Raw genomic sequence first — 24,569 nt, forward strand, 5'->3', positions numbered from 1 at the left:
TGATAAATCAATAGGCTACCTCATTTATCAGGAGAAGGAAAAGGACTGTGACTGATAGACTGATATCAGAACCATATTTTTTTGTACTTGTATCTTATTTTGCTCAGTAACTGTGAGATGAAAATTTGTAGGTAAACATATTTTACTAAATTGAATCCAGTTCTTTAGGCAGGTCCTATCATGAATCATTTTGAAAAGGTCCTCACTTTCTAATTCATCTCGTCTATGAGTGTCATAGCTTTCAAAGCCTCATGTGGTCGTAGCTGGGGCTTTTCAGAAGTGGGTGGATCTAGAGTGTGTGGTGCTGAGATTAAGGGTGTGTGATTACTAATTTGGTCCACTGACTACTTTGGCATAGTTCTGGTGTGGGTAATGGGAAGCCCCTCCCTGGCTGTGCGTGCTCCCCACCCTAAGGGCTCTATCTAGTTTGGATAGAATATAAGGGGCAGAAAGAGGGCTGCTGGCATTGCTTGTACCCTTGTTGCTTTGTTACCTTCTGCCTGCTATGAACTGTTTCTCCTCTGCAATGCCCGTGTGCTGTGCCACCCTGCCTTGGAGCCAGCCGACTATGAACAGAAACTTCCCTCTACAAATTGTGAGCTATAATAACCTCTCTTCCTTTAACTTTGGGTGTTGGGTATTTTGATTCAACAATGAGAAAAGTAACTAAGATGAGTAAAGACTCTTATTCACTAAGTTTTTTTTCTTTAAAGAACATCTGAACCAATTCCACTGAGTCATTTGCTGCTGTCCTTTATTTATTTATTTATTTATTTATTTATACATTAAGTTCAAATAGCCTTTATATCTACCACTGTATTACTTTGGCTTCCATAACAAATAGTAACAAGCCAGGGAGCTGAAAACAGCAGAATCAGATTCTGCCAGAAGTCTGAACTCAAGATGTTGGCAAGGCTACGTTCCCTAGAAGGCTTTAGTGGACAATCCCTGGCTTCCTCCTACTTTGGTGGCTTCTGGTCTTCTTGGCTCAAGGCGGCATTACTTCAGTCTCTGCCTCTGTGTCTTCACTTGATCATTCTCCTTTGCGTTGCTTGCTATCCCCTTTTCTTGCTAAAAGAAGGGCCACTCAAAATCCAAGCTGATTTTTGCCTCAAGATCCTTAACTGATATTGAATGCAAAGACCTTACTTCCAGATAAGTCCCATTATGAAGTTCCGGTGGAAATGAACATGGAAGAGGGGAGGTCCCTATTCAGCCCACGACAGTCACAGCGCTGGGTTGAGGACAGTCACAAGGACAGCCTTGCCCCATGCTTCCCGTCCATGTGGACTGGGACTCCCGGTGGCCTCCTCTCCCGAACATTGACTGTTCCCTGCAGTCATTCCACAAACAGCTTTAGCTCTACTGTAGCCTAGACCTTACTGCAGAAATGAGAGATAAAGACTTTAACCGCTAGTGTTCAGAGGTAGCTATATGTGCCAGCATTTTATCATTTAACCCTCTTGACAGTCTTGTCATTTCACAGATGATACTACTGTGGAGGCCCTGAGAGTTTAAGTAACTTTCTCAAAGTTGCATGATGGGGACCAGGCTATGTGACAGATTATGGGAGGCCCATTCATGACTTAAGCTCCTCTCTCAGTCCCAAGGTCGGTGTGACCTTGCTTCAGGAATGAGGAGGTATACCACAGGCTGTGTGCCCCTGGCTATGGGCACAATGCTAAGAACCTGGCACTCCTAAGGCAGGTCAGCATCTGCTGAGGACAGGCGTCAAAGAACAGGCACCTGGGCATAGAGAAAATCTGGTTCCCCATTAACTTACTCCTCATCCACCCATTCTCTATAGCTGCTGTTTCAGGAAACATGTGCTACCCCTCCCCTTGAGTATCTTGCTGGTTAATAAAAGTGGGCCAACCTTGGAAGTAGTCGAGCCAGTCCACCAGAGACAGGTCTTCCCCCACCCCATGTTAACTTTGTCTTCTGTCTTTCTTTATTGCTTCCTCAGGTATGTGGAGGCGGGGACATCTGGCCCCCAGCAGTCACATAACAAATGAGTGCTTGACCTCAGGTCTACCTGTTTCAAAAAGTAAATGCCTGCTCTAAAAACTATTATCACATGGCAACTAGTATTAACTGCATGCCCACTAAAAACCAGGCCTTGAATTAGACCATAGGAACGAGACCATGGGCCCTGCCTCTGAGAAGCTCGAGACCTATGTATACAACTGGTTTGAGTGTATTCATGGCACTCCATTTCATTCCCTCAGTGAATCTGTAATGAAAGCTTCACACTTGCCAGGCCTGATTAGAGGTGCTTCTGAGAGGAGGGCAGACATGACATGCAGGACCCTGCTTTCTTGGAGTTACAGTTCTCTGGAGGAAGCGTAATAAGTACTCAAGGAGTAGGTAAGATATGTCTGGATTGTGATAAAAGTTCTGAAGAGAATGAACCGGGAAAGTCATAAGAGTTTGGCACTACACTTTGTGCAAACATAGCACTTTGGCAATGACCTGTGGGAGCAGAATCGTGGGTAGATGCTCGGGGTGCTGGAGCCTCCTGGTTGGGTTTCACTTGCTCACACATCCACACATCATGTGGGTGACCCCAGGCAAGTTATGCAAAACCTTATTTGTAAAATGGCGATGATTATGCTCCTCATTTTGGAAAGCAGTTTTATCAGTTAAATTGGTTAATAGACTAAAAGGAGTTTGTGTGTGCCTTATGCAGTTAGGGTTCTAGCGAAAGTCAGGCCCCTTGAGTAGCATTAGTGTTATAGAGACAGGCCAGGGAAGGAGCTGGAGTGGGAGCAGTGGTTCAGCCCTCATGCCTCCCTCTGCCCATCACACTGCTGTACCCTGACCCACCTCTGCTACGTGCGGTGGGCGCTGGCAGTGCTCATGCGGGCAGGTGATAGCTGACCGTGAGGGAGATGAATGCCGTGTGCTTCCCTTCCTGGCTCCCTGCTGTGTTACTCCTGACCACACAGAGCCTCCTTGCCAAGCTCTCTGTTCATTTGTGCTCACTGATGCTGTCTTTGGGTCCTTCAAAGCTGCTGCCTGTGCAGCCTCCCGTCCGCAGGCGTGGCTGGAAGCAGCTCGTTATGCATTCAGAGGGAGTGTGAATATTGACAGCGGCTGCTGCTCCCTGGAAGCACCACACAATTGCAGAGCTGATTTCTCTCTCTCCTCATACACTGATATGATAGACTTGCTCCTGGAGAGCTCTGCAGGCAAGATTTAAGTCTGTTTTCCCTGCTGTGAGTCTGGAATAGAGTCTTCACAGATTGCCCACGTAGCTTCAGTGAATCACTCTAACTTACTGGTGTGTGCCTTGTCCCTCTGTGTGGGGGATGCAGCCTGATTTAGTGAATGTCACTCTCACCTTCCATTCATCTCCAGCATCCAACACACTGCCAAGTGCAGGAACTCAGCTGCAGATGTTCCTATCATCAGCCTGTTATATTAGCAGAGAGGCTTTTTTGCAGTAGGGTTCCGTTAAGAGACTATCCTTCTTCCAGGGACAGAACTGCAGTATGCCAGGGTCACTCAGCTTAATAAGGCAGTGGTTCCTGGGACCACTTTGGAAGTATCATCTCAGGAAAAAAGTCTGACTGGGTGCTGATGGCTTTTGACAAGACACAGAATCTTTTGGTTGAAGAGGTGGAGTGTCCAGGTCGTATAGATAACACGTTCACAAAGGTAAAAATACTGGCTTAGCAACAGTGTGGAGCAAAAACTGATCAACAGAGGCCACATTCTTCTCGGCAATACATGGAACTTTCGCCAAAATAGACTACATATTAGCCAATGAAGCAAGCTTGAGTACATGTAAAAGAATTGAAATTATAACATGCATATTATCAACCATAATATAATGAAACTAGACATCAATGACAAAAGAAAACAGAAATTATGCAAATACATTGACAATAAACAATACACTCCTAAGTAAACAGCAAGTACAGAAAAAAATCAAGGAAGGAGTAAGAGAGTTTCTAGAAATAAATGATAACACCAGTACAACATACCGGAACTTAGGGAATGCAATGAAAGTGGGCCTACGAGGGAAGTTTATAGCTGTGACTATTCACATCCTAAAAACAGAGAATCCAAATAAGTAACCTAGCCATGTACCTTGAGGTTCTAGAAGAACAAATCCAAACAGTCCAAACCCAAACGAGTATAAGCACAGGAATTATAAAATCAGTGCAACTGGGATGAGAAAACAATACGAAGACTCTCAATGAATTGAAGAGCTGTTTCTTCAAAAACAAAACAAAACAAAACAAAACAGCAAGACAGACAAACCCTTAGCCAATCTAACCCCAAAAAAAAGACAGAAAGAAAAAAAGAACAGACCCAAATCAATGCAATTAGAAATGAAAAAGGTAAAATCGCGATGGAAACTGCTAAAACATAAAAAGATTATTAACAGCTACTTTGCAAACCTATACCCCAATAAACTTGAGAATTAAGAAGTGGTTAGGGGCTGGGGATATAGCTCAGTGGCATAAGCGCCTGCCTGGCAAGTGCAAGGTCGTGAGTCCTATCCTCGGAACCGAAAAAAAAAAAAACCAAAAAAACAAAAACAAGAAGTGGTTAGATTCCTAGGTACTAGGAATTACTAAAACTGAAATAAGAAGATTTAAAAACCCTAAATAACCTAGTAACAGGCAATGAAATTGAAACAGTAATAAAAAAAGCTATCCGCTAAGAAAAAAAGCACAGTTTAAGATGGATTCATTGCTAAATTCTACAGAATCTTTAGGGAAATATAACATCAACATATCATAGACAGTAAGTTAGATAGAAATTAACATGCAGTCAGAGAGGGACTAGGCTCTCAAGGAAATCAGCAGAAAAATAAAAACATCAGAATTGAGGCTGTAGGTATATCTGAAGAAGACCAGGCCTCCAGATAAAGCTGCATTGGCCAGGCCTGCATGCCTCTCTAACGGAAAAACACTAACTTGGAATCATACTATAACCTGCACAATCTGGTCCAGGAAGTCCAGATAGGCATCACTGGCCCTGGTGGGTGACCGGAGCGTCAGACCCATCCCCTCCCCAAAATGCCTTTGTTCTTTCCATGTACCCTTGCTACATGATCCACTTCTCTATTGGACCAATATTAGCTCAGCAGCTATACTTGTAATCCTACAGGTTGATTTTAGTTTGACCTACACTATGCCCACATTGTGACTTTGCTGTATAAATTACTCTTGACAGAGGGCTTCAGTGGCAACCTACTTTTGGAACCCCTCCTGTCTCTCAGCAGCCATCTCTCAATAAATATTTCCTACTCTTCACTTCCTCTCTTCCTTAGAATTCACTTTGATTTCAAGGGACATAAGTTGAGTGTATCTGACATCTGGCAGGTTGGAAGATATAGTTTTCCTATATCAATATTCTTAAGGCATAGTTAATGAAATTGAGAGGAAAGGGGTACTTGTGAAGTAATTCCTAGAAGTGAAAATTACCCTGATTCCAAAACCGGACAAAAATCCAATGAAGAAGGGAACCATAGACCAATCTGTTCAATAAATATAGATGCAAAATACTCATTAAGCTCCTGGTGAACAGAATGCAGCAGATCATCTGAAAGATCATACATTATAACTAAATAAGCTTCATCCCAGGGATGCAGCTTGGTCCAACATGTGCAAATCAATATATGCAATATATCGCATAAGCAGAATCAAGGACAAAAATCACACCATCATCTCAAAAGACACAGGAAAACCTGATTTGGGTGAAAGAAACTCCCAATCTGCTAATGTCTGAAATGTTGAGTTCGTGTTCTCTAAAATCGAGGAAGAATTCTAGAAACAATGGAGGTTGAGAGCAGGAAGAATTTATTGAGGGAAAGAAAGCTTCTGTCTAAAAAGGACACAGGGGGCCTGGAAAATGGGTAGCCCACCAACCCCATGGCTCAAAAGTGTTCTATTGAGTAAAGCCACGAGGTGAGGCAGGTTCAAAGTGGGACAGAACTATAATCAATCAATAAGATTCCAAGTGTAGTTACTTAGGTAATATTGATCCAGTGGGAAATCACAAGGTGGGTATGAGGTGGGAGAAGACTGTGATGAACCAATAAGATTACCATTTTATCACCATATTGATTAAATGGGGATCAAATTGGGAAGCAAGTCACTCAGCAAGCCCAGTAGACAAAGACGTTCCTGGAAGGGTGGGTTATGGTTTGGTCCTCCACCCCAAGGTGACTGATGCTATTTAGAATGTCAGTCACCGCTGTTCATCCCGAGCAAAAGTGTGTGAGTGAGTAGTTCCTTTTTCTTGAAGCCTGACCTTCAGTGAAGGGACCTCCAGCAACAGTGGTCTTCTGCACTGACCTCTCCAGGGTCCGGCTCAGTCTGACTGCCTACAGTATTCCCACCTACCTTAGCTATCTATAAATCAAAATACCAATAACGTTCTTCACAGAACTAGAGAAAACAATCCTAAAATTCATATGGAACCCAGAAGAGGTCCAGAATAGCAACAGCAAACCTGGGTAGCAAGAGCAAAGTTGGAGGCACCACAACCCCAGACTTGAAGTCGTATTACAAATCTACAGTGATAAAAGCAGCATGGTCAGGGCACAAAAACAGACCAGAGGGCCCATGGAGCAGAATAAAGCTTGCAGAAATACCCCCAGCATGTTCAACTATTTCACCTTTGACAGTGGGGCCAAAAACACACTGAAGCAAAGATAGAAGTCGTGATGGGAAAACCGGTTATGCACATGCAAAAGATTGAATCTAGATCCTTGTCTTTTACCATGTACTAAACTAGAATCGAGATGGATCAAAAAACTAAACGTTAAAACAGACAGTGGTCTGGTGGGTGATACACTGTGTCAACTTGAGAAGTTTAGAAGTTTAACTAAGTGACTCAGCAGGGGTCCGCGTTTTGTGAGCATCCTCATCCTGTGCAAGAGGAGGCAGGGAGATGGTGTGAGTGCTGCACCTGCCTGGGGAGCGGGTAGCCTGTTTCCAGTATAAGGGAGGAAAAGAGGCTTGCCCTGTCTTGCTGCTTTTGTCTTCTGCTACCTTGGACTTTGTTCCTGTGCCACTCTACCCTGCCTTGGGGTCAGCTGAAACCTCCGCAAACTAGGAGCTAAATAAACCTTTCCTCCTTTCACTTTGGGTGTCAGGTATTTGGTCTCAGCAACGAAAGAAAAGTAAACAAGATATTTACCCTGTGGGAAGATAAAATAGATAAAACTCTTAAAATCATAGGAGTAGGCAAGGACTTCCTAAATAGAACCCCAGTGACACAGAAAATAGTTCAGAAAATCAACAAATGGGATTATATCAAATTAAAAAGATTCTGCACAGCAAAAGAAAAAAACCAATAAAGTGAAAAGCCACCCTACAGAATGGGAAACATTTTTGTCAGCTATTCCTCAAACAGAAGATGAACATCTAAAATATGTAAAGAACTAAAAAAGATTAGACCCAACCCCCAAATAGAGAAGCAATCAAAACATGGGCAAGGGATATGAATAGCTTTTTCACAGGAAAAGTACAAATGGCCAATAAAATACATGACAAAATGTTCAGCACTGCTGGCCACCAGAGAAATGCAAATTAAAGCAACACTGAAATTCCAGAAAAAATGGTTATCATCAAGAAATAAAATGATAACAAATTCCAGCAAGGCTGTGGAGAAAAGGAACCCTTCTACATTTTTGGTGTGAGTGTAAACTAGCACAACCACCATGGAAATCAGTATGGAGATTCCCAAAAAACTAAAACTAGAAATTCCATTTGAGCCAGCTATTAATTTTCTAGATATCTTCCCAAAAGATATTACATATAATATTACAGTGACACATGCTTACCCATATTTATAGCAGCACAATTCATAGTAGCTAAATCTTGGAAGCAGCTTATATGTTCATGAACAGATGAATGGATAAAGACAATGTGGTATTTATACACAATGGAGTACTATGCTGCCATAAAAGATAAGTGAAATACTTCGTGTTAAGTGAAATGAATCAGTCACACAAGCTTAAATATTGCATAGTTTCTTTTATGTGAGAAACTCAAATTACAAACAAAGAGCAAGATAAAATATAGATAATGGGAAGTAGGGAGATGGATCTTTCCTCTAGCCCCTCCTAGACCTTTGCTCATCACCCTGGAATTGGGAGGAGATATTTGGGCCTAGTGATGAGCTTAGCACTATGCTATGTGCTAGAACAGGAAACCATGTTAAGGGTAGTCTGGTTTGCCTGAAACAACCTAGGCAGGTGGTCTGGACTTTGCTGGGATCAGGGAGCACCTGGTTTTATACTTACATGTACAAGAAGCACACATGTGGCCCGTAAATTCCATATCAAGAAATTTACTTCAAGAAAGCAGCTAATGATGAGAATATATTGTCTTGATATCCATCATTTTTTAATATACTAGCAGGAATTATGAAAAAAACCTAGATGTCTTACATAAGGAATTGGTTCAATAGATGGCAGATCTATATAAAAAAGTTCAAGTTTTCTATTAAGACTGGTTTTATAGGTGGACATTTTTTATGTGGTACAGGGTGAACTTAGGGCCTTCACACTGGGCTACATCCCTACCCCCTTTTTCAAATTTTATTTTTTCTGAGACAGTGTCCCACTAAGTTGTTAAGTTGTTCAGGCAGCGCTTGAACTTGCCTAGAGTGCTGGGATTATAAGGCTCTGCCGTCACACCTGATGTGGGAGAAAAGCACACTGCCGTTGAGAGTGAGAAAAGAAGCTTACAAAATATGATGTACAGCATGGTCCTCATAAAAATGTAATGTGTATAACTTAATACAACTTGTTTTTTATTATATGGATAACATAAGTGTATCTCTGTGTGTTAGAGTCCATTTCATTCCCAACCCAACCACTCCAATAAAACTTCCTTCTCTGTTGCTGTGTTTTGTACCAGTTTCCTCTGCCAATCTTACACTGTGTGTGTCTCTATACATATCACGTACTTGGGAAAAGATTCAGAAAGTTATGTACAAAAGTGTTAGTAAGAATTCTTCTAGGTGGTGAAATAACAGGCATAAAATCAAATATTTTTATATTCATAGTAGTGCTCAGCAGTTTGTTTTCTAAATACTAATGTTTCCACTGCATTCACACAAAAATTTTCTCCAATGTGACTATTAAAATGATGTTTGCTGCAACTGATCAACGTCTCCTCTCTGTGTGACAAGATATTGAGAAAGTGACGTCTTCGAGACAATTCACAATTGGCTTGCTGGGGTGAAAAATTATCGTAGAACAGGCAGAAGGAGAGGGTGAATCATAATTGCTTTTTAAATAGATTTCTGTGGAAAGTTCTAACCCATTGATTTATGGCTTAAATCAGGCTTTAAAAAAGTTCTCCCTAGTACACTAGCAATAAAACTGGTTAGCCCATCCAGGCTCAGAGATGGTATTATAATGAGACATTTAAAACAGAGATCACGAGAAGCTACTCAACTGCAAGCTGGTTGCCATCTGCAAAGCTAATGTAATTATATAGACAGATCTCACCAGATTCCTTTCTTCACAATCTGGCCCTTGGTTAGGGAGGATCTTACATTCTTTCCTTCCTGTTTTTTGGAATAAATTATGTTATCTTTATCAAATCTTGTGCCGTAAGGGGAAGCTGTACCTTACACTTAATCTTCTTCAAAAAAGCGGTCCAGTGAGGGATTCATGACGAATAGTGAGAGCATGCTTGACCTGTTTTTGGTATTTGAAAATGTCACCCGTGCATGGTATATTGTCACATCCTAAAGCAATTTAGTTCAACTAAAATGGCAATTTTCTTTACTTTTGGCTAGAACTAAAGCAACCAGGTGGTAACCTCCGTTATTTCTCATTTGTTAGATGAGCCTGCTGGCCGCAGAGCACTGCAGACCTCTGAGAGGAGCACGGCTGTCGGAGCCTCACGTTTCACAGTGTGGGATACACAGCCCTGGCTGAGGACAGAGCTGACACCGGTAACAAGCTGGTTTGCTTGCTGGTTCCCTTCCCCTTCATCCAGATAACGCGTTCCATTAGTTTGTCCTCATCTCACACCGAGCAGACCAAAGCACAAATCATTGCTTTGAGATTGCTGATTCCTATAGATCGCATTAGAATTCCCCGGCAAACTTAAAAAAACACTTATTATCTGATTTCCCCTTCCACCCTATCTGCAATTTGGATTTAGGAGGTCTCTGGTAAGGCCTGAAAATCCAAATTTTTAGCGAACACCCAGTAATTATTATGCAATTAAATTTTGGAACTGTTAATGCAGATCAAGATTAAATAACCTTAGGGGGTTGGGGATTTAGCTCAGCGGCACAGCGCCTGCCTGGCAAGCGCAAGGTAGTGAGTTTGGTTCCTGGTACCGGAAACCTCCCCCTACCAGAAAAAAACCGAAGATTAAATAAACTTAAACATAGATTTAATTTTTCTTTTGAAATCTATGAAAAATTAAGGATCCCCTCCCCCCTATTTAAAACCAAGGGGATTCCTGAAACTCTCCTCCTCCATACACAAATAGACCCTGCCAAAATGTCTGGGTCTCAGAGTTGCTCCTTCTCCCGCCTCCTGCCTGCGTCTCCGTGGAATGTTCCCTGACAGTGCTCAGTGCGCTGCCTGCTGGGACATCAGTGGATGCTCTCCACACCATCAGAGGCTCTTTTCCTTCTTAGGCTAAGGGTGTGGGCTGCTGACAGTGTTATAGGCAACTGAGTTAGATAAAATATTATAGGCAGTCAGACAGGGCCAGGTCCTGGAAGAGATGCCTTGCAGCTGTGGGGCAGACAGGCACCTCCAGCTGTGGGCCAGACCTCAAGATGAAAGATGAAACAAATGTACCCACATACCACCTTAAGGTTAAACATCAGGGACTGGTGTTCTAAATAGGTCTCTATCACCTTGAGGAAGCCAGGAAGAGTCACTAACCCAACTCCCTCCAGGGAAGGCCCCTGTTCTGTATTCGTGTCCACTTTCTATGGGACTTCCTTCCCCGTTTGATCCCGACTTAATCAATTTTACCTGAGCAAGTATACTCATCTTACTGGTTGATCATAGTTTTGTCCCACCTCATGCCCACCTTGAGATTTCTCATTTTTCCCCATCTCGGACCTGCCTCGTGTGGTGGATTTGCTCTAGAAAAGTCCCTAGAAAAGGCAGGGTCCTTGGCAATCCAGTCAGGACCCTTCTGTCTCCCTTGGACAGAAGCTTTCTTTCCCCAAATAAATATACTCTGCTCTTAACCTCCATGGTTCCTAAAATTCATTCTTCAAGTTTAGAGAGCATGAACTCATAGCAGGCATCTAGCAGGTTGGCAGTTTCTTCCCCTGTATCATTCCTGAAACTCTCCTCCTTGCACAAATGGCTCCTGCTGGGATGTCCAGTCCAGTGTTTCTCCTTCTCTGTCTCCTGCCAGAGGCGTCTCTGTGGAATGTTCCCATACGTGTGCAGTGCACTGCCTGCTGGGAGGTCAGTGGATGCTCCCTGCTCTACTGGGCTCTTCTCCTCCTTAGGTTAAAAGCGTGGGCTGCTGACAGCAGTTGGGAGCAGGGTGGAAAACCAGATAGTCACAGTACATTCTGACTGCAGTCAGAAAGAAAGGTGATTTGCATACGGTTCATATTCCCAAAGATAAATTTAACCTAATTCTTTTTCTTTTCTTGGAAGATCATTCATTTCTCCAACAGTATGGGCAAAGCAGACTCATGGTAGATGTGAATTCAGGGTGCTTTTCTAGTTTGGAGAAAGAGCCCCTGAAAATGCTTCATTCAATGCAACAATTCAGTGAGAATAAATAGTTAGGAGAGCCATAAATAGTTACCTATATCATATAGGTAACTTATTGTATTAAAGTATAGCCAATATGCTTTAATACAATAAGGTTTCCAACTGAAAATCAATGCATGGAAATTTGTCTCAAAAATCTTACTTAGTGTAAACACATTTGGGGGAGGAGTGGTGGTATTTAAAATGTTTAAGGTGCATTGCTAAAAGGTAAAAAGCAAATATTTACTGACATGAAGAAAATTTGGCGATGCAAACTTAGATAGAAAAGAAGTTGTCTTACAGGAAACACTCCAAAAATATTATCAGTAGCTTTACCTGAATGCCATAATTACAGTCATTTTTATTAGTCTTATTCTATTATAATTTTCACTTTGTTTTCTAAATTTACTGTGCAAAATGCATGATGACTTTCTAATCAGAAAGCGAAGTGAATTGTTTCTTAAGGAACGCTTGTGTGTAAAAGAGACGCTGACCTAATTTTCCACTTATCCGTGTCTACTTAAGGTCAGATCAGTGTTCCATTGATGATGTGAGGCTCTGGGGCCGAATGAGCAGGAAGGTGTGGGCCACACTGCAGCGACTGCGAGCTTTCTGGCTGTCTTGGGGCCCTCACTTTCCCACCACGTGCACCCCATGACAGAGCGCACCACTGACCGTGACCCTTTCCTTCCGTGAGTCCGACCGTCAACGTCCTCAGATCCTACTGATCACGAGCAGTTGATTGGAGAGGCCATGAAGAGGAGGTTGTGTTCTTCCCCGGCTTAACGCACAGTCCCTGCCCCTGAGGTGCCATACAGCATCTCTTTGCAGACACAATAAGCATGAGAAAAAACGCACAAGGGTTAAATTTTCAGTTGAAAATAACCAAAGGCCAATCAGAACACAGCAACCGAGTGACAGGTGAGTGTGTAATCCAAGCTAGACCAATTGGAGGGAGACTTAGAATTTTTAGGGCTAAAGAATTTTCCTTTACACTGGAGTTTGGCAACCCTGCTGATGACCATTTTATCATTGTTATAAGTATGTGTCTGATAAGAGAAGCAAAAGAAGAATAAGACATATTCCAGACAAATATAATTCCATTGCCTAGATTCAATCATGAATGAAATAGACATACAACAAATAGCTAATTTGCTTAAACTTCAAATTAGATTCTTGTTACTTGCAGCCAGAGTTCTAATGAGTTGGACCATATTCTCCTTCTGAGCCTCAGGTTTACTTCCTCTGAAGTATTAGATTTTTAATAGTCTTTATGTTTTGATTAAAAATCAATATATACTTATCGTACAAATATAACATTATGGGAAAGTATTCTTAGGTTATGTCTACATTTATCAGTTATCTATTGTTGTTAACTATGCTCAAATCTGGTGCCTGTGGTAGTGAGTGTCTATTACTTCTCATGAGTTTGAACGTTAGTTGCATGGCTCTGTGGCCATGGCCCAGGTTTAGCAGACTCCACTCGAGGTGACTTACTTGCCTGTGGTCAAATGGTGTGTTAGCTACGGGCTGATTGGTTTCAGATGCCTCATTTGCAGATGTGATGGAGCTGGCTACCAGCTAGCCATGGGGATGTCCAAGTCGTGTCTCACTTATCATCCATCAGATTAATTTAGGTCTTGTCCTCGTGAGGCTGAGCAGGACCCAAGGAGAAGAAGCTGCAGCCTTTTAAAGCCTTGGTTTATAACTGGTAAGCCTTCACTGAGGCTGCTTCTGTTGGCCAAAACAGGTCATGAGGTCAGTGCAGATCCAAGGTAGGAGAAATGAGTCCCACATCTCGATGGGGAGAACTGGAAAGTCACACTGCGAGCAAGAGAACATGAGGGGAGGGGAAATAATCCTGGCTACTTTTGTAATTACTATAGAATTACACTCTCTCAGAAATCATTTCTACATATATTGTATATTCTTCATTTTCCCCAGAATATATATCATCTACTTATTTTCTAGACTATATGTCTTTCTAGTAAACATGTTTATTATTTTTATTTTTGTGGTTATGTTTACATAAAATTAACATATATAACATCTTGTAGTTTACTGTTCTCAACTTGGCAATGCATCTTGGACATATTTCTGTGCCTATGAGCGTATAGCTCTTCTAAAGAGATTAAATGTAGATTGAATTCATTGGCTGGCCTTGACCTTCTGGGATTCTGTTGCTAATTATGAATCAAATTTCCAAAATCCTCAAGTTCATATCCTCAGCTTGATGGGAGAACTGCTAGATACCCAAAGAGCTAAACAGTTGAGCCTATAATCCTGACTAAGCATATGTGTCAACTTCAAATGTTGAGTGATTTTTACCCTTGCTGCTTAGAAAATTACTTGTCATCATTATTATTAATTACAATGATAATTAAAAGACTGTTTCTGTGGTAATCTCAGCAATTGACTCCAATTAGCTCATGGAAGTACAATGCTGGTTCTTCTAGAAATAGTGCTTGCCTTCTATCTGCGACACTTCAGCAAACACGCTAAAATTGGTAGACAGAGCAAACTGCTAAGAAAAGGTAATCCAGCTGTGAGAAGTCCCGTGGTCACCACGCTGGTTCCGCAGCCATTAGTATAGCAAAGGACGACAGATTGAGGGTTACTGGCTTTGGCTTCTTTGTGGCTTCTTGGTTTTGATAAATCAGTGAAGTTTCACCAGCTGCTCATTTTCTTCAAAGCATGCGCTCATAGTTCTTCAGCACCTTCAGTCTGCAGACGAGTTATGCTGTTAGTAACTGGCTTTGGAAAGTCAATTGATTCTGAGTCATGATTAAGACCATGTTGGGAAATTTTAGCTAACAGATGTTTGCTAAAGAACAATAAGGCTGTTATGTATCACACAGTAACTGATTCATTGCTAAAATAATCACCTTTCAGCTATTCTTTCCTTTAGCATCACCAAAGTTTAACCGTTGGTGACTCTGAGAAATGGTCAGACTACTGTGACTCGAGTTAAGAGCCAGGGGACTTTTGTATCTGCCATAATGCAGAATGTTTTCATTCACTTCTTTGTTCACTCAAAAATACTGAGTCTGCTCTTTGCTAAGCATAACTCTGTGCTCTGGGAATAGGAATACAGCACAATTTTGTCCCCAAGGTCTTACATTTTAGTAGAGGAAGCTCGATATCTATAATGTGTTTTGAAGAGTTCCATGAGCAGGCATTGAAATAATATTCCAAAAGAAAATTGAGGTATATTATAAAGATATGTAAAATATGGACAAATTTATATTAATATAACAGCTCGTGCTTATTTCCTATTATTCTCTTTGTAAAGCACTTTGTATGATTAACTCATCTACTCCCCACCAACACTGTATCACTGCTGTCTTTATCTCACAGAAACACACTAGAGGCATAGCAAGTTTAAGTACCACGTTGGGGTTCTTCAGAGACAGAATGAATAGGATGCGTGTGTGGGTGGGAGGGAGAAGGGGAGAGGTGGCCCGTGCCGTTGTGAGGTCCGTGAAGTCTGAAGCGAACAGGGAAGGCTGGAGGGCTAGAGACGCGGGAAAGAGGTGGTGTCTCGCCTCAAGTCTGGAGGCAAAATTCCCTTTTCCTCAGTGGATTTTGGCCTTTTTATTTTAAGGTTTTCAATGGATTGGAAACCACATCATGGAGGGTAATCTGCTTTAATCAAATTCTACTCATTTGTATACTAATCACCTAAAGCATAACCTTCACAACAATAGTTGAACTGGTGTTTGACTAAAAATTGTGTAGCGTAATGAAGCTGTCATGTAAAATTAACCATCACCGTCCATGCTTTGTCAAGTCAGGACCCGTGTGCATCTCTGCAAGGCATGCTTAACCTACAAATAAAGTCAGTAACAAGATCACACTTCTGCCTGTCATGATACAAGTGTCCTGCGTACAGCTGAAAACCCAGCAACCCTTTCCTCAGACAAGGATGCAAAGTCTTTGGATGATGATATCCGTGCTTTGACAGCCTTTCACTTAAATACCATATGATAAAGTTATAATACTTTGCTATCTTAATTTAATTCAATTTTACCTCATATAATAAGAGGATAAAAGAGGAAAGAAGACATTTTGGAGTGTGTGTGTGTGTGTGTGTGTTATGTGTACAGGTGGGCATACATATAAATATTCATAATAAAAGAAATACATAGTAATTCCAATCTTCTATAATTAATCAGGTGGCGATGGCTGGTATTTGTAACTACCTTGTTCTACCACTCATTCCATATTGGATTTGTCCTCAAAAATTACCTTAACTGGTTACATTTTTTTACCTGGTGAAGTGACACAAATGTACATTCTGAAGGCTGTAGGGCATAGTAGTCTTGCCTGAACTAAGATTTTACAGCTCTCCATTGATTTTAATCGTGGGGCATGACACTTCTAAGACATGCCTTAAGGGATTTCTTGTGTTCAGGTTGTTCCCTTCCTCACATCCTTTGTAGACCAGCAATGCAACTTCTCTGTGACAGTCAGGATTATTCATCCCAGACAGTATGAGAGGTATTGGAAGCCCAAATTGTCTGGGCAGTAGTTTTAATTTCCAGGTCAGTAGAATAATTTTCTTTCCACTGGTTGACAGTATTCTTCTCTTTGGAACAAAGACATCTAGATTAGCAGAGAGTAAGATTTTAGGGACAAGAAGCAAAAACTTTACTCTGGAGTCAGTAAGTGTGTTCGCTAATGGACGTGCTTCACCTCCTGTGCTATGAATCTTGGCTAGGGGAGGAGTAGCACCAAGCCGGGTCAGAGTATATACGGCCTCCTGGGCCACTCAGTTCCAGCCTGGCAAGGTATTTTCCACCTGGCCAGTGATGTAACGGAGTTTTCAAAAGGCCGCTCCATCGTTCTACCCAGCTAACTACATCAGGATGGTGAAGAGCACGGCAAGACCAGCAAGCCTTTTGAGAGTGGGGCCATTGCCTCTCTGCATGTGCTGTGTGGTAAGTCCTGCGATCAGAGCAATGCCGTGTGGATATCACAAGTGTAGACGAGCATTCTGTAAGTCCACAGGCGGTAGTTTCGTCAAAATAGTTGTATGCAGAGAGAACAAATCTGTTTCTAAGTGTTTATTACCAAATGCTACCCTTCCCGTGATGGAAATGGTCTGGTGTAATCAACCTGTCATCAGGTAGCTGGTTGGTCACCCTGGGGGAGTAGCGCTGTATTGAGGACTCTGTGCTGGTCTCTATTGCTGGCAGTAATTAAAGTCACACAGCTAGTAGGGAGCGTGGCTCCAAAGTCTCTGTCTTATCTGGTTTTCCTATTCTATGAGAAATGACCCCAAAAGCAAGCAGAGAATGAAATTGTTTTCAGAAAAACTCAGATGTTGAGGATGAAGGGATGATGCGGTCAGGAGACCTGACTTTGACTACAAGTCAGCCAGAAACTCTTCACGTGACGTGGCAGCTCGTTCTCTTGTTCCCTGCCTCATCTGTAAAATCATGGTATTCATTTGCAGTCATGTCTTCACACGGCATTGAGACTCATTTGACCACTTAAAGGCTCTGGCAGCCGTATTCAGAGGTCTCCTGAGGGGTAACGAGAGAGGTCAGATGGTGAGTTTTGGGGTCTCTCCCCACCATCTTCTTTACCTGATGCAGAGAAGTTTAACTTTCATCTAGTTTCTTCTATTAGAGTTTGAAGACCACTAGACCAGATCAGCATCTTCTATCTTCAGCATCATAGAGGAAGGAGATGGAGATTCAGGTAACATTTACTATACTAGGAAGCCCTTTCTTTATAAGCTTTCAACTTAGAAATCGTTTCCAGTTATCTGTGGCTTAGTGGCTTAACACAGCTGTGTCGTTTCTCTTAATTCTGGGGTTCACCGGGTAAGTCTGCTCCCGTGGTGGTGGCTGGGATACCTTTGAGGTTTAATCTGCTGGTGGTGAGGACAGGCTGAAAGGTGTGGGTAGTCGTCTGCTCCTCTGTGGAGGTCTCCGGCTTCCCATGGTGAGGAAGTCTCAGGTGTTCACTGCGTGCCTTCTCACCCTCCAGGGGCTCTTCAGGAGAGCTTCTTCATGCCTGGCCCACCGGCACACGAGTCTTTTGTAACTGTCATTTCTACCATGCTTGACTGGTCAGTGTAAGTTACAGTGACAGCTCTGATTCTAAAAGAGAAGTGCAGTGGTACTGCAGTTCAGGATTTTGGAAAAGACAGCTGCGTGTGCGTTTCTGCAGGAAAGGTGGCTGTGGTCGTGTTTGCCACCTGATGCAGTCAGCAAACAGAAACAAAATTCTACCAAACTCTTGTTTGTGAACCAAATCGTTCACAAACAGAAGTGCTCTTGAACTGAGGTACTGTGGTGTGCACTCTGGTCCTCGTGTGTATGGGAAGGTGTACGTATAGAAAAGTTTGAGTGCAGGGAGGTGAACAATCATCGGTGGCTTCTTTTTGTTTTCATTGATTTTTCTCTATTTTTTCTACTCTGTATTTTGCTAATTTCTGCTTGATCTTGGTTATTTTCCTCCTATTTGCTTATGATTGGTTTACTCTTCTTTGTCCAGTGGATAATAACTTTATTGATACCAGGTCTTTTTTTTCTAAATGTCACTTTTTACAATTGTAAATTTCCTCTGAGCAACACACTAGCTGCATCTCATGAGTTTCATTTTCAATCATATTTTCTTGTTTCCTTTGTAATTTCTTCCTTGATCCATTGGTTAACTAGGAATGTGTTGCTTAATCCCCACACATTTTGAATTCCCTCCAGTTCTTCCTGTTGTTGATTTTTAATTTCCTTCCTTTGTAGTCACTGAACATTTTTAGTGATATTTAAATCTTCTTAGATTTATTGTAAACTCCTTCATTGCCTATATATGGTCTCCTGGAAAATGTCTCATGTGTACTTGAGAAAAATTTGTATTTAGTTATTTTTGGGTGAAATGTTTTAAAGATTTCTTTTAACCTAGTTTATTTATAGTGTTTCCCAGTCTTTATTTCTGTGTTCATCTATCTAGTTATTCTGTACATTATTAGAATATTAAAGTAGAATATTCAAATCTCACAATACTATTGCTGAGTTATCTATTTTTATCAATTCAGTGTCACTTTTGCTTTTTGTATTTCTTGTTTGAGACAGGGTCTTGTTATGGAGTTCAGACTGGCCTTGAGCTCACTTTGTAGCTGAGGCTGGTCTTGAACTTGCAGTGATCCTCTTGCTTCAGCCTCCTGAATGCTGGGATTACAGGTGTGCACCACCGCACCTGGCTACTTGCTATTTGTATTTTGGAGCTGTGTTTTTAGATGTATGTTTTTCTTCTTACATGACTGGCCCTTTTGTCATTAGAAAAATGTTGTTATTTATACTTAGAAACACCTTTTGTTCTCAAGTCTGTTTATCTAATATTAATATAATTTTCATGATGAGTCTTTGTACATCTTTTCCTATTCTTTTATTTTGTATCTGTAGTGTCCTTAACTTTAAAATATATTCCACACAGAAATATACAGTTAGATTTTGTTTTATATCCAGTCTGACAATCTCTGCCTTTTGACTGTATTGTTTAATGCATTCATATTTAATGTTATTATTATATAACTGAGTTGATGCCTGCCATTTTACTTTTTATTTTCTATATATCTCATCTCTTTTATTATTTCTGTCCTTTTGAATTGAGTATTGGTTAGTAAACCATTCTAATCCATTGTGATCTTCTCATTCTTTATTTTTCAGTTATTTTCTTAGCAATTGCTCTTGGGCTTCCCATATGTGTCTTAAATAAACACAATTGACTTTAAATTTATGAAAACAATTCCAGTGAGCTTTAGAAACACTGCTTTTATACATCTCTATCCCATCTTTCCTCTTTTGTGCCATTGTTTTTATACTATTACTGTAATATGACAAACCCAAAAGTATTTCTTATAATTATTGCTTTATGTAATTTTATGGCTGTTAAAAAGGCTGAGAAAAGAAAGGCGAGTAGGTCTATATTTATAGAGCATGTTTTATTAACCTCCATATTTGCCATTTCTGGTTCATTCCATTTGTTCTTGTGGATTCAGATTACCATCTGGTATCATTTCCTGTCTCTGATACAACTTTGGTCCATTCTACCATCTTTTTGCTGTTATTGTCAAATATTGTACACTTCTACATGTTAGGCTGACAGCAGCACAATTATGTACATATGTTTTTTGCAGTTGCTTTTTATAACAGTTAACAGGAGAAAGGAGAATAAACAAATGTTCATATTTTTTACAGTTACACAATTACTGGTGTACTTTGTTTTTTCATGTAGATTTGGTAAAAAGCAAAAGATTTATATGATCTGAAGAGAAACCAGAGTATTCATGTAGATTTAGATTACTGTCTGGATAGCTTCCTTCAGCCTAAAGGACTTCCATTAGTAGTTCCCATAAGATGGGTTAGTGACAATCTTTGAAGACACTAATTGTTACTGAATTCAACACAGGTATGCAATGGGTCAAAGCAGGTCAGCTCTACCCAGCACAGACAGATGGCATTAGAGATTGTGTCAGTAGCATCCTGGATGGATGCATTTATGATGATTGTGCTTGGAGTCAGTACGGTAAATAGAGGAAATTTCAATAGTTCTGGGTAAATGCGAGGCAAGCCTTCTAGGGAGAATCCCAGGAAGGCCTGAGGAAGAGAAGCTCTCAGGCTTGGCCAGTGCTTCAGAACTGTCATACTGGTTTCCTTTGTTCTGACGACCCACAAAGCAGAGAAGAAGAGGCTTGCAGTTCTGGCTCCTTCCCAAGACAAAGAAAGTATTTCCAGTTATGCTGTGGCAGCTTAAAAATAGGTCATATCTACTGCTTCAGTTCTTTTGCAGTGACCCTGTAATCTAAACCAGCTCTTTGCTCTCTGTTTAATTTGGAAAAACCATTGAAACAAAACAGAACAAAAGCCCAATTAGGAAAGGCCATAGGACAGATAATTACTGCTTTTCCAGAACATGAACATCTTTGGATATACCTGGCTTGGGGGTGGCACTGTGGGTCAGACATTTGGCTGGACATTCTCTGCTACTCTCTGATGCCTCAGGAAAATAACCTTGTAAGTTAGATGCTGTTGCCTTGTGTTTACAGAAGCAGAAGCAGGAGCCCAGGGGATTAACGTAACCAGCCCAGGTCACAAAACCAGCAAGTGAGAGTTGAGATATGGGTCTTTGTGTCCGGATCTCAGGCAGTTGAAAAGGACAAAATGGTAAATTAGAGATGGATAAAGCACCTTTTAGCTCTTCTAGTTGGCGTAGGACCATTTTCCTTAATCAGTATCCCACCCTTTCCTATTCTGCCTGCAGCCAGCTTGTGCTCTGTGGATCCCTCTGGCTTGTGCGCAGAGGATGCCCCAGTGAGAGTACATTCTCTTTGATGATGTCTAGGTGTGGAACTTATAACAGTTACTTTCCATCCTTCTCACTGATGCAAAAGAACCCGCTGTGCTTTGTCTGCCTTCTCAGCCGTAGCATTGTGTATTGGGCTTGGTTTATGTTTACAATTGTTTGGCAGGTCCTGATACACTGCATGCTTTCCTGGTAGTGTTACAGTAGAAACTAGTCAGGCACCTGGTTAAAAATGCTAACCTGGCTGTGAAGAAATCTTTATTATATTGCTCTTTCTGTCACATACTGGTTGTGTGACCTTGGGAATCATTTTGCCTTGCTGGCCTGTTTCTCCATCTGGAAAATGAGAGAGCTGTACCTGATACTTCAAAGTCCAGAGCTGCATATTAGTCAGCTTTTTACCGGCCAGGACACAATACCTGACACCCACTGCTTAAAGGAGGAGAGGTTTAAGTTGGCTTCTGGTTTCAGAGATTTTCAGTTCAGGGCTGTCTGGCCCCAGGGCAGGAGCTTCAGCGCAGGAGGGTGTGGTGGCGAAAGTCCCTAGTGTCCAGGAAGCACAACAGTAGAACAGCACCAGAGGACTGGGCGAGGGTTTCAATATGCAGTACCCAAAGCCATGCCTCTGTGACTCACCAGGACACATCCAGGAGTGCAGGTTACAAGCCTACTAGGCATTTCTTTACCCATAAAGTTGACATATCAGGATTCACAGTCACAGGCTAAGAGTTGATTATGGCCTTATAAGTCTCTCGACAAACACACAATCTTGTGTTTTAGAGGACACACAAGCCCATGTGCTTGCCTCTGTCATGATTATAAGTACTTGAGATAAAGAACTTATAGAGAATAAGCTGCCTTGACTTACAGTTTAGAGGTTTCGTCCATGACTGGTTGACCAGTTGTTTTTAGGCCTGTGGTGAGCAACATATCATGTGCAGACTGATAGGGGAGCAAAGCTGCTCACCTCATGGTCATCAAGAAAGAAGAGGAAGAGGAAGAGACCAGGATCTCACGTTGGCTTTTGGGGCATGCCTCGAGTGACCTGAAGACCTCCTTAAGGACCACATCCCTGCATCCCCCCAGCCTCCCAGTGATGGCATGGGCTGGCAATCGGACTTCAACATATGCACTTTCCAGCTCCCAGCGATGGCAATGCCCATCCCAGCCTTCTCTGGCCCATTCTCATTTGAAGCTTTATATTTTGTTGCTTTCTTCTGGTTTGTTCTTTTTAGATTCTGAAGTCAAGTTCTTTTTCTTCCTACAGCTTTGGCACCACTTCCCCCTACAACACCAATATCATGATAGCATTTCCTGTCTTGTCTGGAGTCCTACTATATCTCTGTCCAACAATTCCTTGAGCTCCTACTATGTGCACTGTTACAAGCATTTTGCATAGAGCATATCATGTGACCTTTGCCCTCTGCCTTTAAGGAGGGTACCGTTGGTACCTCCATTGCAGAGACAAAGGAAAGGAAGAACAGAGAATGAGGCACAGAAACAGGGTGACAGTTTAGGTCTCACATCAGTACCTGTGCTCTGAGCCACCAAGCTGCCTTCCATGACAGTGGAAGGCATGACGTCCTCAGCACCACTCACCTGAAGCAGGAGTCCTAGGGCTGAAGGCCTTCTTCCAAATTGTGAATGTGTTTCTAAGGAGAGGAGGAATGCAATGACTGTTTGATAACCACAGTGTCCAATCTAGGGGTTGTGGTTTGTGTCTAATGTCCCCCAAAGCCTCATGAAGTCAGAGAGGGCAGGCTTTTCAAGGGTGGCTGAATCTAGAGCGTGTGATTGATTCATGGTCCAAGGCTGGGATTAAGGGTGCAAGTGCTACACTGCCCTAGGGTGGGTAGCCTGCACACAATATAAGGGACAGAAAGAGGCTTGTCTCCACACCTGCCCCTTGTTGCTTTGCTACAGTCTGCCCATCATGAACTATTCTCCTCTGCCATGACACCATACCTTGGAGCCAGCAGGTTATGGACTGAAACCTCCACAAACTGTGACCTAAATAAACCTTCCCTCCCTTAACTTTGGACATCAAGTGTTTTGTCTCAGCAATAATGAGAGAAGTAGGGTTTTGATTTGCAATTGTTAAAACTAATTTGAGTCCATATCAGAAGTTATCAGTAGGCTATAGCTATACCTTCCATGAAGGCAGGGGTTTGGGTGCAGAAAAGGGAAATGCGGGGTCCCTTAGGGGAAGCAGGAAAGGTAGGATTCTTCCCTCTCAGTTGGAGGATCTATAAATTAAGACTAAGAATCTAAACTTTTGGAAATCATGTCTCCTGTCACAACTATATCTGATTGAATTATACATACAATAAAAGAACTTCAAAGTAGCTTCAAAGATGATTTCTATCTCAGAGCTCCTAAAGGCATACATTCAAGGTATCACTCCTTTAGCTGCTAGATTTGAGAGCTGCCTGAGCTGAGTCAGCCCCCCACTCTTGTATGCTGTCTTGGTGGACAATACCAAGATGTTAGAAAGGAGACCTTTGTCCCTCCTACCTTGCTTCCATTCTTTGGGAAGAAGGAATTAGAAGGGAAGAGGAACTTATAGCCATTATTCATAGAAAATGCTGTGTCTTAGACTTTGTTTTCAAAAGGTTTATAACTAGCTTGGGCAGTAACATTAAGGAAGGCAGACTACAATTTTGAAGGTCAGAACCAACCATAAAGGGTCAGGTCTTATCCTGGTGTTTGGGAAGCAGTTTTGTAAGCAAAGCTTTCTGCTGAGGCACACTATTTCTCTGCAGTTCACATATCCTGCTTAATAACTAGAGGATAGGTTATTTTGCGTTCTTGTATGAACTTGGCAGATACATAACTTGAATCAAACTGAGCAAATTTTCTTATTGCCAAAACCAATAGCTTGTTGCTCTTTTATTCTCTCCCTCTCAACCCTGGCCTTCCTTGGGAAGCCTGCACACAAAGGAGACCCTCAGACGATCTACTCCTATCTGTTGTTCCCAGGGCAGCTTAATACCGCCTTTTGTGAAGGTAGGAAAATGGAGCCACTTGTTCAAGAACAGCAAGTGTGCAGAAGCTAGAAGTTACCTTCTGTGTGTGGAAAACTTAAAAATGACAAAAACAGCCCTTTCCACAGGCACACATCTGAAAAGTGAAACTATTTTTAGAGTGAGGCACTCTGAGAGCTAAAATTTCTTTCAAAATTCTACATCCAATAATTTATATGCAAATGATTTCCTTGAGCCAAATACAAATAACGATAGTCCTTTTTTAGAGCTTAATAAGGAGCTATTGTAATGGTGTTGGTTTGGTTTTATGGACTCGTTTAGTTAGAGAAACATGCTTACAATAGCCAAACAGGATTTTATGGAGTAATTAGTGATTAGAAAGCAGGAAACACAAATGTTCCTTTGAAACAGAGGGGTCTGTAAGCAGGGCTTACTAGAGAAACAGCTATAATACAAGATATACAAATGCACAAGAAATTACAAGATTGTCTTACAATGCTCAACACAGAGTTGGATGAGGAAGTGTGCAGAGGGTGTCTGCACACTGG

The 24,569-nt window shown here is 41.7% G+C and overlaps 1 pseudogene; it reads left to right on the forward strand.

Moving 5' to 3' along the window:
• LOC102028786 overlaps positions 1-24,569 on the forward strand; it is a 71,134-nt pseudogene that overhangs the window by 42,387 nt on the left and 4,178 nt on the right.

This window comes from Chinchilla lanigera, unplaced genomic scaffold (assembly GCF_000276665.1).
Source record: "Chinchilla lanigera isolate Chin_1 unplaced genomic scaffold, ChiLan1.0 scaffold00116, whole genome shotgun sequence".
NCBI classification, from domain to species: Eukaryota; Metazoa; Chordata; class Mammalia; order Rodentia; family Chinchillidae; genus Chinchilla; species Chinchilla lanigera.